This window comes from Rattus rattus, chromosome 1 (genome assembly GCF_011064425.1).
Source record: "Rattus rattus isolate New Zealand chromosome 1, Rrattus_CSIRO_v1, whole genome shotgun sequence".
Lineage (NCBI taxonomy): Eukaryota > Metazoa > Chordata > Mammalia > Rodentia > Muridae > Rattus > Rattus rattus.
The window spans coordinates 269508949-269522218 of record NC_046154.1 but is presented as its reverse complement, the minus strand read 5'-3'; the positions used below and the strand labels follow the sequence as shown (position 1 = coordinate 269522218).

General features: G+C 45.3%; 1 non-coding gene across 1 annotated transcript; it reads right to left on the bottom strand.

Moving 5' to 3' along the window:
- Nucleotides 1–10716: 10716 nt before the first annotated feature.
- On the bottom strand, nt 10717–10824 carry LOC116890338. Its single transcript, XR_004386560.1, has one exon. It is a non-coding gene; the product is annotated as a U6 spliceosomal RNA (small nuclear RNA).
- Between the last annotated feature and the right edge of the window lie 2446 nt (nt 10825–13270).

Sequence of the window (13270 nt, the reverse complement as noted above, 5' to 3'; positions counted from 1 at the left end):
CTTCAGCTTGAGAAAAAAGAAAAAAAAAGAAGACAGACAGACAGACAGACAGACAGACAGACAGAAAGAAAGAAAGAAAGGAAGAAAGAAAGAAAGAGAGAAAGGAAGGAAGGAAGGAAGAAAGGGGAAGAAACAAAGAAAGAAACAAAGGAAGAAAGAGAAAGAAAGAAAGGGGAAGAAAGAAACAAAGAAACAAAGGAAGAAAGAGAAAGAAAGACAGAAAGACAGAAAGACAGAAGGAAAGAAAGATGGCCAATTCAGACAGGAAAGGTTTGTGAGTGGCAAGCAGGGGGAAGGAGAAGGAAAAGTAACAGGGCAGAAAGCTGTGGACGCATTCATTCTGTGTGTAAGAACGGGTCTCTCACAAAGAGAGAGGTTAAACTGGAAATGGTGGTGCACAGCTGTGATCCCAGCTCTGAGGGAGAGCTCTAATTTTCAAACAGTCGAGTAAGTTTTATTCCTTTTTTAAAAAGATATATTTATTTATTTATAATATATAAGTACACTGTCGCTGTCTTCAGATGCACCAGGAGAGGGCATCGGATCTCATTACAGATGGTTGTGAGTCACCATCTCATATCTCATGGCTGCTGGGATTTGAACTCAGGATCCCTGGAAGAGCAGTCAATGCTCTTAACCACTGAGCCATCTCTCTAGCTCAGCATATTTTCTATCTGAAAAAGAAAATATTTGTTTCTCTCTGTCTCTCTGTCTCTCTCTCTCTCTCTCTCTCTCTCTCTCTCTCTCTCTGTGTGTGTGTGTGTGTGTGTGTGTGTGTGTGTATACGTGCACAGCTGGCATGTGGGGGAGGGGGGCATCAGAGGACAACTTGTGGGAGTTGACTTTCTCATGTCACCATTTGGGTCCCAGAGATTGATCTTAGGTCAATCAGGCTTGGCAGCAAGGACTCTTACCACTGAACCATCTCACCAGCCTTTATTTTCTCTTCTTAAAAAAAAAAAAAGATGCATATAAAGTCTTACATAGATTTGGGACAGACAAACACAGGGCAAGTGTAGCATACCCAGACTCCACACATCCTTTCCCAGCAATACATTCGTCAGCCTGAGACTCCTACCAGCATCGAGCTGCGTGCACCCTTTACTCCAAACAATACAGCAGGCTGCTCCTTTCTGGAAACACTCAGTGATTTCAAACATGTCCTAGAACGTAATCTGAAAGCTGGAGGCAGGGAGCTAATCCAGTCTAAACTGGTTTGGGGTTCATCTATAGAAAGGCAATGGTGTCTTCTGAGTAAACATTTATGGGGAATCTCCTTTAACATCCTATGCCTGTGCATGTTTGGGCATGTGTGGTATTAATATCAGATGCATCATGGGGATGGGGATGTGCAGGGAACAAAAACTTACATAACCCAGGCCTGTCAATCAAAACAGAAAACCACCATTCCCACTCTTAGCAAGCAGTTCCTCCTCCTGGACCCATGAAATCCCAACAGCAACCCAGAGCTCTTGAACACCGTCTTCTCTGTGCTTTCCCTTTGAGTAAGATGCTTCCCGGCCTTGCCAAGACTACGGAGCCATCTGGTCAAAACAGGAAACCCTTGGGATCATTCTTCACGAGGTAATCCCAGCACACTAAATTAAGCACACACTTTTCTTTTACTGTATCCCAATATAAAATATCCTTTGCTATTCATATAATACAGTTTGTGGAAGAACTTGGAAAACCATCAAAAATAGTGTTTAAAAATAAGCTGTTAAGGATAAATTTGTATTTAAAAATATCTCTGTAGCAGCCCTTATTATAGTCTTAATAAATACTTATTATATGAAAGAACAAATTAAACCTGAGTGATAAACAATTCATTCAATACTTTACACTCTCTCCTGGCTTTCAGAAATTACAAGACACAAGTGTGTCTACAGGTACTGCTGAAATGGAGGAGAGTGACCTGGGGCTAGCGGTCAAACTCAGGTGGTAGCACGCTGAATCAAAGGTCTCCGAGATGGTAGTGCACCGTTGAGGAAACGCCTCCATGAGATCCAGCTATAAGGCATGTTTTCAATTAGTGATCAAGGGTGGGAGGGCCCAGCCCATTGTGGGTGCTGCCATCCCTGGGCTGGTGGTCCTGGGTTCTATAAGAAAGCAAGCTGAGCAAGCCATGGGGAGCAAGCCAGTAAGCAGCACCCTCCATGGCCTCCGCATCAGCTCTGGCCTCCAGGTTCCTGCCTTGTGTGAGTTCCTGTCCTGACCTCCTTTGGTGATGAACAGCGATGTGGAAGTGTAAGCTGAATAAACCCTTTCCTCCTCAACTTTCCTTTCAGTTATGGTGTTTTGCTATAGCAATAGAAAACCTAATTAGGACAAAATCTCATGATATACCAGAAGACCTGGACCCCTCTCCACATCTGAGAAACAAGGGACAGGCTTCCAGCCCTTGATAGACTACACACATGGGAGCCAGGGGCAGCATGAATGTTCTAAACGCTTACTTCAGAAGTCAAACTTGGCACCATGTCTAAGATCACGCCGGGCCAACTGTGGGAAGGCTGGTCACCGTGGGGCAGGGTATGTTTCTTAAGTTCTCATTCTGTTCCTCCTCCTCAGACCACTTATTTTCACAGCCCTTGAGTAAACACTCAGCAAGACTGTTTTTCCCGATACTCTCTTGGCTTCATTAGACAGGGGAAGAGCAAATATGCCTTTATTGTGGCTTAGGAAGATTACTTAGCAGGATCCCTTACTCAGCGTAGGCTGGGTCAAGCAAGAGCCGTTTCCAGTTCTGAACAGTGCTCTGTTTCTAGGCCAGTGGGTCATTTATCAGCTTAACTCTCAAAAAATTCAGGAATCTTGTCATTTGAGTCCAGTGAGTCCCTTCTGCCAATAGCCATGTTCACCGCTGCGTTGTGACATATAGTTTATGCCGTTTGGTTCAAGAGTTCAGCTCAGCGGGCTTTGGTGTAGGCACAGCATTGTACAGCCATTAATAAGTACAGATCGTCCCCATTCCACGGAGAACTTATTTCACTTAGCAGAGTGTACTCAAGATTCCTCCCTGTGACCGTGTGTCTGTATTTAGTTCGTTTGCTCTTAAATCTGTTCCACTATACACACTGTTTCCTTTGTCCACCATTCAGGAGGCATTTGGCTTGTTTCTCCACCGTGGCCTTTATAAATAACGTCGCTATGCACGTTTTAAGAGCTTTGCGTGCACACAGGGTTTCATTTTTCTTTAGTTGTAATATAAAGAACGCTGATAAATATCACTTCCTGTTTACGCTTGTGGAGAGCTCACTCCAAGGCCAGGTCTCAGACTCTTGTTTATCTTACGTTTCTGAGGCCTTGTCCTGGGGCACTCCGTCCCCATGATTATGACAGGGAGAAAGGAGAAAGCAAACAGCTAATGGTGAACAGCCACCTATGAAGAGAACACTGGTCTTTTCTGGAAACCCCTTGTTAGGAACTCCAGGAAAACAGTCCAAGCAGGGCTTCCACAGCATTTCTGCTGGATGACGTAAGCGCCGACTTGACGATGTTTTACTGTGCATTTGCTGCAGTTTATCTTTACTTCTGCTTGTTACGTATTTACGTAATTCACTCATTTGGAACTAAAGTACAGCTATCATCCTCCACACAGAGTGGTCATGCTTCATAGATTTCCCCGATTTCCCTTTCGTTTCTCCTTCCCATCCCACCCCACCCCCCTTTTAATAGCAAATTACTTTGGGACTAATTTAAGTTCGAGAGTCACATCTTCCATTTTTGTTGGTTGGTTGGTTCATTGGTTTTACCAGACAGGGTTTCTGCGTGGAGCCCTGGCTGCACTGGAACTCACGCTGTAGACCAGGCTGGCTTCGAACTCACAGAGATCCCTCTGCTCCTCCTCCTAAGTGCTGGGTTCAGAAGTGTGCAACACCACCACCCAGCAGCGTAAGGCTTAGTAAGGAGAATTCTCGCTTTCGTTAATCATGTCGAGGAAGCACACATTGCTTCAGACACTTCACCACTGAGATGGAAAGGACGGTGGACCTATGGGAGATGCGGGTGGGCGGAGGCAAAGGAATCCCCAGAAGCTCATAGGCCAGTTAAGCCTGTCGCCCACAGAGATGAAAAAGGGACCTTGTCTCCAAAGTTAGAAAGTGAAGACTGGTACCCAAGGTCATCCTCTGATTTCTCCATGTCTGCTGTGACACACATACAGCCACACCTACATGTAGGAACACGCACGCGCACACGCACACGCGCATGCACATGCGCACACTGAATGTAAAAAAGGTATCTGTATCTTTCAATTATCCCATTTCTGGGCTTTTAAAAACAAACAACAACAACAAGAAAAACAAAACCAACTTTGTACACCTTTGTAATAACCTTTTGGAGAAGCTGTCCGCTCACTCAGTTTGTAACACTAGGGTAAACTTGAGTGAAATTCGAGTATTTTCCACATTTAATTTTAAAAAGGCATTGTTTCTTTTGTAAAATCCATTACAAATTCCCATCCTGTTGATATTGTCTAATATAAATAAATAATAAATAAATAGATAGATAGATAGATAGATAGATAGACAGACAGACAGACAGACAGATAGACAGATAGATAGAGTGACCCTCGGGGCAAGACTCTCTCCACTCTGCAAGCTTATCCTATGCTGACACAGTCGATTCATCACTAATCAGAATTAGGAAGGGCACTCACTGCCCTGCTGGAGCAGCTCCGTGTCACAACGGTTTTGGCTCCCAGATGTCAGCTGCTGTGTACATTTTCCTTTAAATCAACACCAGGGATCCCAAAGCTAACTTACTTGTGGTCCACAGACGGGTAAACTGAGACTTGAAAGTTGCATGACTTCCCAAAGATACCTGTGGACCTCAAATTTAAGACCAGGTCATCCTTAGTCAAGCCTAATTCTAAAGCCTCCCATCTATCTATCTATCTATCTATCTATCTATCTATCTATCTATCTATCTATCTATCTATTTTCTTAGTGTTATTATTTTATTTACTTATTTATTTGTGTGCATGCGTGCGTGTGTGTGCCTTTTCAGACTTGCTTTTACTCCTTTCAAGAGTGTGTGGGACTGGGCTGGAGAGATGGCTCAGAGGTTAAGAGCACTGACTGCTCTTCCAGAGGTCCTGAGTTCAATTCCCAGCAACCACATGGTGGCTCACAACCATCTGTAATGGGATCTGATGCCCTCTTCTGGTGTGTCTGAAAACAGCTACAGTGTACTTATATAATAAATAAATAAATCTTTAAAAAAAAAAAAAAAAAAAAGTGTGTGTGGGACCTAGGGATCAAAATTAGTTCATCAAGCTTGGCAGCCAATGTCTTTACCCACTGAGCCATCTTACCAGCCCCAAGGCCCACTTTTTTTTTTTTATTTATTATGAGCACACTGCCACTGTCTTCAGACACACCAGAAGAGGGCATCAGATCCCATTACAGATGGCTGTGAGCCACCATGTGGTTGCTGGGAATTGAACTCAGGACCTCTGGAAGAGCAGTCAGTGCTCTTAACCGCTGAGCCATCTCTCCAGCCCATGTACATAGAGTTCTTGATGTTGACTTTTTTGGGTGTTGTTAATGTGCTTTTATTTTGCACAGAAAATGTTATATCAGAAAGAAGATGAATATATATATTCATACAGCATTTGTCTTTCTCTGACGTGCTTTCACTTAACATAATGATCTTAGAGTTTATCCATGTCGTGGATGTGTCAGACTTTCATCCATTTTAAGGCTAAACAGTCCTCATTATAAAGAGTCAGCACTTGGCTTACTGACCCGCTGACACTTGGGCAGCCTCCGTGCATCCGTGATCATGAGTAATCCTGTACGGTATTCTGCTGTCCACATCCCTCGAGACTCTAAATTCCTTTGCATGTGCACTAAGATTTGTGGTGTCCAGGTTATACACCAGTTCTATTTAACAAGCCTACTTTATCCAGGATGGCAACTGCACCATGTACACACACCCACAGTACTTTCAGACTTCTGGCCTCCAGTTTGCATGAGAAATTGCTGATTTTTTTTTTACGTGAATTTTTTCTTCTTTTATTGGATATTTTCTTTACACTTCAAATGTTAGCCCCTTTTCTCTCCTTTGGAAGCCCCCTACCTTATCCTCCTTCCCCCTGCTTCTATGAGGGTGCTCTCCCATCCACCCACCCACTCCCTCCCACCTCCCTGCCCTGGCATTCCACTACACTGGGGCATCGAGCTTTCACAGGACCAAGGGCTTCTCCTCCCTTCCATGCTTGACAAGGCCATCCTCTGCTACATATGCGGCTGGAGTCCTGGGTCCCTCCACATGAACTCTTTGGTTGGAGGTTTAGTCCCTGGGAATTCTGGAGGATCTAGTTGGTTGATATCGTTGCAAACCCCTTCAGTTCCTTGAGTCCTTTCTCTAACTCCTACATTGGGGATCCTGTTCTCAGGCCAATGGTTGGCTGAGAGCATCTTCTATATTTGTCAGGCTCTGGCAAGACATCTCAGGAGACAGCTATATCAGGCTCCTGTCAGCAGGCACCTCTTGACATTCCCAGTAGTGACTGGGTTTGGTGACTGCATGTGGGATGAATCCTCATGTGTGGCAGTCTCTGGATGGCCTTTCCTTCAGTCTCCGCTCCACTCTTTGTCTCTGCATTTCCCCCTGTGAGTATTTTGTTCCCCTGTCTAAGAAGGACTGAAGCAGCCACACTTTGGTCTTCCTTCTTTTTGAGCTTCATGCGGTCTGTAAATTGTACCTTGGGTATTCTGGGCTTTCGGGCAAATATCCACTTATCAGTGAGTACATATCATGTGTGTTCTTTTGTGACTGGGTTACCTCACTCAGGATGATATTTTCTTAGTTCCATCCATTTGCCTATGAATTTCACGAAGTCATTGTTTTTAATAGCTCAGTAGTACTCCATTGTGTAGATGTACCACATTTTCTGTATCCATTCCTCTGTTGAAGGACATCTGGGTTCTTTCCAGCTTCTGGATATTATAAATCAAGCTGATTTCCTTAATGAGTGTGAGTTCTCAGGTCTGAGTTTCAAGAGGGACATTAAAGCAGACTGCACTTCAAGGGACCTTGAGGATATGGGGGTGGGGATGGGGATAGTGGGGGGTATGGACCCATTTGGCTTGTGAGTCTGTCATATGTGGTGTGTCACCAGAAGCCTGGGCCCTGCACACAGAATCAGCTATGACGGGAGGGGAGACACAGCAGTAGATGGGTATGACCTGGCAGCATCTACTCTGGGTTCTAATGCTGAGGCGTCCTGGCCCTCAACCAATAATCGTCCTTCAGTTAATTTCGAAGTTGCCCATTGTCTTCGTCTTGTAACAGTTTAATTATAATCTGTCCTCGGCGTGCTTCTTCGAGTTCCTCTTGTGTGAGGGATGACCTGCTTCTGGGATGTTTACATTGGTGTCTTTCATTAAATTTGGAATTTCTCAGGTCATTGTTTTATTTTTCAAGTATTTTTCTTTTTGTAAAACATGTATTTTTTTTTATCTGAATTGTTTTGCCTTCACACACAGATGTGGGAGAGTGTTCGATTTTGGAGTTACAGACAGGTGTGAGCTGCCAACTGGGTGCTGGGAATTGAACCCGGGAAGAGAAAACAGTGCTTAACCACTGACCTACCTCTCCAGCCCCTCACGTATTTTTTCTGTCCCTTTTTCTGTGCTCCTTTTGAGACCCTAGTAATGCTTACACCGGCCTCTTTGATGGTGGCCCAGAAGCTCTGTAACCACCCCTAAGGAAGATATTCTGAAGAAATTCTTGGACCCACCCTCTGGCTATCAGGCCATTGAAAGAATGGACTCCAAGAAACTGGAATTTCAGAGGGAATCTCAGACGAGGCCTGGGCAGCCAGGCAGCCAGTGAACCAGCCTGCAGGAAATACTTGCGCCTTGTCTGATGGTCTTGAAGAAGAGACTGGAATGAGGCAGTGTGGTGGATGGGAGCACATCCTGATTGTAACCTCCTAACTTCGAATACTTCTTGCCTTCTATTTCAGCCGAAACCCCACATCAGGACACCAAAACCAAACTGGGGCAAGGAAGGGGGTGGTCAGTACATCTCTTTGTCCCTCTTTCCAATCTGACTACTCAGACTGAATCTCCATGTCTGCTCGTGCTTGTCACTGCTAATTTGATTCCTTCAACTACCTTATTGAAGAATGACGGCTGGGCTTGGCTTGTGAAGGAAATATTTACATTTTTTTAACCTAAAATTGATTCCTGGAATGTAACCTTTGTAATGCTATTTTGAAACCTTCCCAGCCCTGTAAAAACATACACAAATATGGCATCTTTCTTCTTACACAACTACTGCATTCCCAGAACTAAGTGGCTAGGAGAAACCAAACCAATCCCCCACTTCTCCCTCATCTCCTTTGAGCCATTAAAAAAAAGCTAGTCAACTTTGAAAGATTGTGAGATCAGCTGCCAGCCAGAGAGGAAAAGATACATTTTCATCCCTCACATTGAGATGAAAATGTATCACACCCTCCAGTCAGGATGAAAATGTATCACTTATCTGCTCAGTGTGCTTGCTACCTGAGAGAAGCAGCCATCCCATTGCAAAGGCAGGAGCTGCCTTCTGGGCTCACTGTCACTTTATCCCCACATTTCAGTTCACCTCCTGTTGCTGCATAAACACTGACCAAGCTGGGGAGGAAAGAGGATATTACATCTTCCAGGTTACGTCCATCAAAGACAGGAGCTTGAAGCAGAAAGCATGGAGGGGTGCTGCTAACTGGCTTGCTCAGCTTGCTTTCTTGCACAAGCAAAGACCCCCTTGCCCAGGAGTGGCCCTGACAACAGTGGGCTGGGCCCTCACGCATCAACCATTAATCAAGAAGACCGTCCATAGACACGCACGCAGGCTAATCTGATGGAGGCATTTCCTCCACTCAGGGTCCCTCTTCTCAGGTGACTCTAATTTGGGTCAAGTTGACCAAACCTAACAGCACACTTATGTTCTTTGTATGTTGTAGTGGGGTCCCTGGCACCCAGGTTCTATTTCTAACGATTTGGAGCTCCATCCAGGGTTTTAATTCTGTCTGGGAAGAAGTCTAGAACCATAACTTTGGGTCCATGGTATAGGCAGTCAGTACTCCCTAGGTAAGTAATGATCCAGAGACAGAAAGTCTCTCTGCGGTGTAGGGGAGGGCCCAAGCAAGCATGTACTAGGTGACTTTATGCACAGACCAAGGTAAGAAAAAGCCATGGACACATGGCTCCAGTGTGGTGGCACATACCTTTAATGGCAACATTTGGGAGTAGAGGTAGGTAGATTTCAGTGAATTTGAGGCCAGCCAGGACTACACAGAAAGACCTTTTTCTCAATAAACCAAAAAAGGAAAGAGGAAGAGGAGGAGGAGGAGGAGGAGGAAAAAGAGGAGGAGGAAGAAGAGGAGAAGGAGGAGGAGGAGGAGAAAGAGGAGGAGGGAGGAGGAGGAAAGAGCAAGAGGGAGGAGAAGATGAAAAGAAGAGGAGGAGGAGGAAGAGGAAGAGGAGGAGGAGGAAAGAGCAAGAGGGAGGAGAAGATGAAAAGAAGAGGAGGAGGAGGAAGAGGAAGAGGAAGGAGGTGCTCGTGGGAATGACAATTACTGCCTTGGCCATTACAGAAGCTGGAAGTGAATCAGATGCTCAACTGATGGGTACCCAATCCTCAGTTCTGTGTGTGTTCATTGACCTCATATGGGTCACCACCAGCTATCTAGGTCTCTGGATCCAACCTAGGTTTTATACCGACCTGCCTTTGCCCTTGAGTGCAAGATCCTCAGGAAAGAAGCAACATAGATGGACAGTTCTTCCCCCAGGGACTTACTGACTTCTCCCAACCCATTTGGACAAATTCTGTTAGGAAAGATAGAGTCCCCCACTCCCGTTCACCTTATCCAATATGCAGGTGATCTGTTAGAGACCTCCCAGAAAGATCTTACTTGGACTACCTTTGCTCTCCCTAATTATCTGGATCAACAAAGTTTAAGTTTAAAAGTTTAATTCATTGAAAATGAAACTTATTGTTGGGAACACTTCATCAGGAAAGGAAGGTGAGGGTCAGGCCTGAGGGAGTAGAAGGGATTAGGAATTCACCTCTTCCTTCTACATGGAGATCTTGGAAAAATTCTGGGAGTGGTTGGGTATTGTAGACTCTGGATAGTCTCTTTAGAAGATTATGTGTATTTGTGTGGTGTGTCTGTGTGGGTGTTGAGGGCCAGAGGAGGGCATTGGATCACCAGAGCTGGAGTTACACAAGGTTGTAAGCTGCTGTGTGAATGCTGGGTCCTCTGGAAGAAGGGTAAATGCTCTTAAGCATCGAGATATCTCTCCAGCCGCTGGATAAACTTTTATGTCCTTGGAGCTAAGGATTTCTATCTTACGATATTAGAAAGCAAACCCAGTTGTCTCTTACGGCACTCAGAGGTGATCAGGCGTGCCCAGGATCTTTAGCGATCTCATTTCAACCCCAATGCTACCACTACCTCCCCTTGAAAAACCTTTCCTTATTTTTGAGTGTCAACAGGGAGTGGTTTTAAAAATTAATTATTATATTTATTTGCATCCCAAACGTTGCCCCCGTCTTGGTCTCCCCCTTCCAGAATTCTTCACCCCATCCCCCATCCCCCTTGCCTCTGAGAGAGCTCCTTCCCCCCTTCCTTGGTGCATCAAGTCTCTACAAGATTAGGCGCATCCACTCCCACTGGGGCCAGACTGAGCAGTCAGTCCTATTTGACAGGGCCTTGGAAAAAATATGGAACGATTTACAAATTTGTGTGTCATCCTTATGCAGGGGCCATGCTAATCTTCTCTGTATCGTTCCAAGTTTTAGTATTTGTGTTGCCAAAGTGAGCATGACTCTGAGGAAAGGCACCCTATAATTTTCCTGTCTAAACTCCTAGACCCTGTCATGAGAAGATGGCCTGAATGTACCCAGTCAGTGACAGCCATCATCTTGTGAAGCAAAGAAAACAGAAATTTGACTTTTGGGGTTCCCTGACATTTACCGTCCCCTACCAGGTCACTGTGAGATTCAACCAGAGGGCAGAAAAATGGCAGCTTGCTGCCGAGTTCTCAGATCTGATGTTGTCCTTGTGGAAAAGATGGCCTGATCTTTCACAGCCAACAGTTCCCTCAGTCCTGTGAAGTCCCTGCGGGGAGCGAGTCCCTTGGAACGTTACTGCTGAGACGTGATGGCACATCAGACCCTAGTCCAACCTGATCTTGGAAAAGCTCTATTCCAGGAAGGACCCCAGCTCTTCTTAGCTGGGTCCTCCTGAGTAAGCAAGGAAAGGAGTTACAACGGCCGCCCTATGGTGGATGGAGACTCAGTTGTCTGTGAATCATGGAAATTACCCAATAATGGTCAGCGCAAGTGTGAATCATTCACTCTTATCCAAGCCCTAAAACGCCTGAAAGGAAAGGAAGAAACGATCTATCTGACTTCAAATACACCTTTAGAGTGGTCCACATGTTTGGAAAAGCGGAGTCTTGTTGATAGCAAAGGCCAGGACTTGGTGAACAGGGAGATGATCAATGATCTTATCTTGTCCCCAGATTCTCCTCTTCCACTTCTGGTTCCTCCCTCCTCCCCTTACCAGTAAATGTTTCCAAGCCTTTTAGGAACGACCCCACCTAGGTGACAATTACTATAATTAAAGACCTGGAATAGACCCGAGGAGACAGGGTATGGAGACAGATATGTGGCTGAAAGGGTAACACAGTTCCTCCACTCAGTCAACAAAGCTACTCTTATGCACGTGAGCATGAAGACCCAAGACTCGAATAGTTCTCTTTCCACTGGAATGGGACTACTGGAACGGCATGTACCGCATGGTCTGTCTTCCAAGACCAAGACGCCTCGGGCTTGGCCATACCGTTCTGCCTGACAGAATCATCCTCTCCCAGGCCTAACTCCTTCTCAGCCTCTCCCTAGGCGGGGAGAGCAACTCACCCAGTGGACATTGTAACTGAGTGCAGAGAAGGACAGTCGTCTGGTGTGACGGCTAACAGCTAACCCTGGTGGTCACAGGAGCAGACATCTGGAGGTGTTGTGGAGGGCCCTTCTCTGAAGTCTTGCCTGTAGATTGGAGCATGGTTTGTGCTTTAATCCAGTGAACGATCCTTTTCATTAGGCATGTAGACTTTCCAACCCAACTCAGGAGAGCGACTGACTCCAGGAGGCTCACTGGATCACCATCTATACACAGAGATGCTGTAAGAGCACCCCAGAAGGTCCTGAATGAACTCAAAGTCGGAAACCAAATAGCGGCTGGTTTTGAACAGACCTTGTTTGAGTGGTTACTATTTTAAGAAATGTATACTGAATTATCTATATTTGTCACAAAAAGGTTTCTTAACTATGCTTGGGATGCTGTGAAAGGAATCCTGAGGGATTTCTGAGCAACCTAGCCCCGTGGGCAAAAAATGGCTTGGGAGAGTGGGTTAATGTGAGACTGAGAAATGTGGAATGTGTGTAATGTTGGGAGGGCAACGTTGTGCCTTTATCCATGATGGGGCCATTATGGAAGCTCTCCCAGGTCCAATGACCTCCCCAACGAACTAGCAGAAAATTCAGGAATAGAAGACCCCTTTACGATCAATCTCATGGCACGACGGTCCAGGTACCAGAAGGGGAAAGTGACGTCATTTTAATATCCTTGCCCATAACAGTTGGAATCAGGATTCTACAGGATGGGACATAATCACCCATGTTCTGGACTCAGCCCAGAGCCTTACAGAAACAGTCTTTTTTTTTCTTTTTTCTGGAGCTGGGGACTGAACCCAGGGCCTTGCACTTGCTAGGCAAGCGCTCTACCACTGAGCTAAATCGCCAACCCCACAGAAACAGTCTTGACTGAACCTTCTCTTTTCTGTTCTTTATCAAAATGACCTACTCTTTTTTTTTTCTTCTCTTTTTTTTCGGAGCTGGGGACTGAACGCAGGGCCTTGTGCTTGCTAGGCAAGCGCTCTACCACTGCACTAAATTCCCAACCCCAAAATGACCTACTCTTAAAGAGACCAAAATGATTTTATTCCAAAATTAATGGTAAAGTTGGAAGAAGAGTTTGCTGGTGTGATAAAGAGGGAATAGCTGGGGGACATACTTACGAGGAATCTAAATCTTTTAAATTAAAAGAAGGACCCCAGGAATGTGATGTCATATTCTATTTTTGCCTCTCCCACCCTGTCAGCCTTATTGTCTACGATGGCTTTGCTGTGTCCCCACCCATTACTGAAGTTTGTTGGCCAGGAGTGACTGGGAGCAGCCAATCCCTTCCTTTATCTCCTTCGTCTCCTTT